This window comes from Sinocyclocheilus anshuiensis, unplaced genomic scaffold, assembly GCF_001515605.1.
Source record: "Sinocyclocheilus anshuiensis isolate Anshui unplaced genomic scaffold, SAMN03320099.WGS_v1.1 scaffold1170, whole genome shotgun sequence".
NCBI lineage: Eukaryota > Metazoa > Chordata > Actinopteri > Cypriniformes > Cyprinidae > Sinocyclocheilus > Sinocyclocheilus anshuiensis.
Genome location: NW_015538055.1, coordinates 3369954 through 3374207, shown reverse-complemented (window position 1 = coordinate 3374207; position 4254 = coordinate 3369954).

Here is a 4254-nt window from a genome sequence, read left to right as displayed (position 1 = left end):
ATGGGCTCTGTCTCTGTTTGTCTCTTTTTCTCTTTTATGGTGACTAGGAGAAAGAAATGTCAAGGTCATATTTCTCCCCAAAATTAAAAGAAAAAAATATAGAAATTGTATTTTGCATAAAAAAATTAGGACAAAGATTGCTTGCATTATAGCAGTATTAAGCATTGGCATTAAAACCAAAAAAAATGTAATGTGAATAAATGTTTTATATGTTATTATTGTACTACATTTAATTTGCTGATTCTAATGTAAAAAATCACCGAGTCCACATATATTATGGTCATATACTGTATATATACAGTATATGACCATAAATATTATCATTCAAATTCACATTATTTTAATAATTACAATTATATTGTGCAGGCACAATGTTTTTATTTTGTATTTTTTACATTTCAGTATAAAGATTTTTTTTCATGATGATGAAAAAAGTAAGTATATCTTACGGTAGTATTTATTGTATTAAATAAATTGTAAAAAATCAAAACAATATATGATTACAATTATTACAATTCATTGTCATTAAAAATTATGAAACATTTTTAATTAATTTTTGCAATACATTAGGCTACTGAATGATGTCACAAAAAAGTCCTAAAAATAAGCTTAATTTTCTCAGATATAATTTTTTTGATCCCCCCCCCCCCCTGATCTTTAGGTCAATTGTGCTTTATCCATAATTTCGAGACCAAAATATGCTGATGCCACTTGACGTTGCAAAGCAGTGACACTCAATGTGCCGCAGACACGCATGTTTCTGAAAGACAGACAGAATAAAACTCTTTAGATAGCTGCTACCTCACACACCCACTTGTATTATTTCACACCGAGACACATAAAAATCTGGTTCACACTGCCAGACGGACACAGTGCGAGTCTGATCCCCGGTCATCGCTCTCACACAGATCAACTGTCCCGCAGCCAGAGAGAGACTGCAAGAGAGAGAGAAAAGCGGCTGAAAGGGAAAGGAGGGAGGCAAGAATGCACGCTGCACTCGTTTGTTTGAGGGAAATGATGGATGAGGTGGAGAGATGTGATGACCTGGCTCATCGCTCAAACTCTCAATGAGAAACAACATTCGACTGACGTCTCTCTCTCGTTGTTTAAACGGGTTCCAACTTCTCCAGCCAACCCGGTCAGAATCCCTCATTCTCACCCTCATAATTCTCCCTCCTGCTTTCCTAATCATATTCCCAATTGTCTTTCTTTTTTTTCCAGAGGGATGCCATTTTTATAACTCTCTCTTCCAGTCCATCTATTCTTCTCCTTCTGTCCTTCTCACCCTATTATTCTCTTTCTATCACTGATTTGTAGTGGGTGGATGCCATTGTGGACAGAGGGGTGATGACTGCTTGTCTGGGATCGAGGCTTTGTGTGTGATGAGAGGCAGGGTAGGATTTGCTTGGGGAAATTAGTTAAGACCTCTTTTGTGTTTCCTGGCATTTTCTCTCAACATAAACTCGATCCCTGTCCGCATTACGAGGGTTAGACGACACTGCCATGCAAAGACAAAAGACAGTCACTACACACAAGTCTCTCAACCCAAACAAATGAAAAATCTGTCATCATTTACTCACCATTGTATTGTTATGAACCTCTATGATTTTCTTTCTTCTGCAGAACACTTTTTTTTTGTCCATACAATAAATGTCAATACTGTGTTGTTTTGGACCTCATTGACTTTCATTGTATGGACAAAAACTGTTCTTTAAAATATCTTCTTTTGTGTTCCACAGAATATAGAAAGAAATACAGGTTTGGAACAACATGAGGATGAGTAAATGAAAGAATTATAATTCTTTGCATGAACTATGCATTTAAGGCTTGTTTAAATGGAGCCCCTAAAAGGACATGGTGATGGTTAGAAAAGAAAAGAAAGAAATTGGAGTAAAATTATATTTCAATGCTTTTGCATTATCAAGCAAAACTTTTGCAATCCCCTTAGAAAGTTTGCTTTCATTACATACACGCGCAAAATTTTTATGATGGAAATGATACAAGGTGAGAGGAAAAACTATATTTCAGTGCTTTTGTGAGTGAATGAAGAGTTTCTTGGGAGAACACAATAGTTTTGCAAAAGCATTGAAATATAATTTTTCCTCCCATCTCATATTTTTTTCTATCACCATGTCCCATTAGGGGCTGCGCAGATTCACACTGATCTAAAAAAAAAAAAAAAAAACGAAGAAATTTTGTTCGGTTTGTTGTACAGTGTGAACTAGCATGAAAAATGTGTGTCGAATCAATCAACAAAATATTTTTCTGCATTTTGTAAGTACTCTAAAACAGTAGGATGTGACTTGTTAAAACTGCATTTATTTGAGACTAAGGTAGCACTACAATAAGGTTACATTTATTAACATCAGATAACTACATCAGTTAACATGAACTATAAGAGAAATGCATCTAAAGCATTTATTAATCTTAGCTAGTGTTAATTTCAACTTTTATTAATACATTAATACCAAAAGTTGTATCTGTTAATACTATTTAGTGGAAAAAGGAATTTCCAAAGTTGTGCCGGATGAAGACCTGACTGGTCGAAACGGTGTCATTTCAGTGTGCAGACATCTGTTGTTGTTGTTTTTTCCTGCACCTGAGCCCAATTTGTACTTTTGTACTATATATATATATATATATATATATACATATATATATATATATATATATATATACACAGTACGTGTGTGTGTGTGTGTGTGTGTGTGTGTGTGTGTGTAATTTAACGGACCTGAGTTAGTTAATATGAACTAACAATGAACAGTTGTGCTTTTTAAATGCCATTAACAAAGATGAATAAATACTGTTACAAATGTTTTGCTCATTGTTAATGTTAGTTAATGTATTGCCTAACGTTAACTAACAGGAACTTATTATACAGTAAAGTGTTGTCGAGATCAAAGCTGCCCCTTATTTAAGTGGAAACTGAAATGTAAGGTACACACCAGCGCTTGAACAGTAAAAGCAGTGTCACACTCACTGATAATTGATGGCCCGCTTTTGGTCAGTGCAAGCCGTCAGTCTCTGAGCTCAACGGGGCGTCCTGCTTTGATGAGGTCATCATGGGTCAGCCAGCTCTGATGAGGTCACAGCAGGTCGTCCCACTTTGATGAGGTCAGCTGGAGAGGGGTTTGTGGGTGCTGTAGTAGGGTGAAGGTGATAACGGGTCTACAGAAGAGGAAAAGAGGCCAACATGGACCATTACTGACCAGCTGTTTGCCGTGTACGTCTGTCAAAGATCACAGGCCGCGGCTTGTACGTCTCCCTCTACAGGGTAGCATCTCGACCCTCACATACTGTCAATATGAATGTGTGTGAGCCCCTCCTGAACACACAATTTGTCCTTCTCAAGGGAGTGGTTGTGTTTGACGGTGGAATTTCCCCATCGCTCTCATCAGAGTGTATGGATCTATCTAATGAACTAATGAGTCTTTTGGCATGGGTACAACACAGCCGCACACACAACATCCCACTCTCATATGTGTGTTCAAACATGGGCCCCTCTCTTTTATGTCGACTGAAACATGCCCGTACGCTCTGCCACCACCCCACAGTGGCACCGCAGCCCTGGTCAGGACATCTATCAAGGCCCCTGAGTGCAGGGCGTGACACTGCTGGCACTCTCTCCCTGATTAACTTGGCACTGTTACCTGCCCCCTTGCCAGACGCAACAGCACCCGATGTGCTTAATGGTGGGCTGGTACAGAAGGCACTGCAGGCCTTTCATACATAATGGGCATAGAAAGAGTAACATCTTTAAAGTGATTTCTACTACAACAAGCCATGCCTGGCAGTGTTTTTACCACAGCTGATTCTTAAAGGCCATTTACATCAAGGATGACAGCTATAACAAGAACTTAAACTACAAAGTTTAATTATACTAGAATTATACTCCACCACAGCTGTAACTATAACATCACAAAAAAACAACATTGTTGCTATCACTTTCAAACGTTTTTTTTTTTTTTTACAATTGACAGCCAATCAGAATCCACTGGACTTTAATGCTGGAGGCAAAAATGGCGGCAAATGCCGTGACGTTACATTAACTTAACTGAATTATCAGTTTTAGAACATTATAATGCTTCTCAGTCATGACGTCAATTCATAAAGGAATGCTTTTTAAGGGTACGTTTACACGACAATGATGTATACAAAATAGAAAACGTTTTCATTTTTGAAAACTTTATGTGAAAATGACTGAAAACGGTGAAAACATTGTCACCAGGGTTGCCAGGTTTTCACAACAAA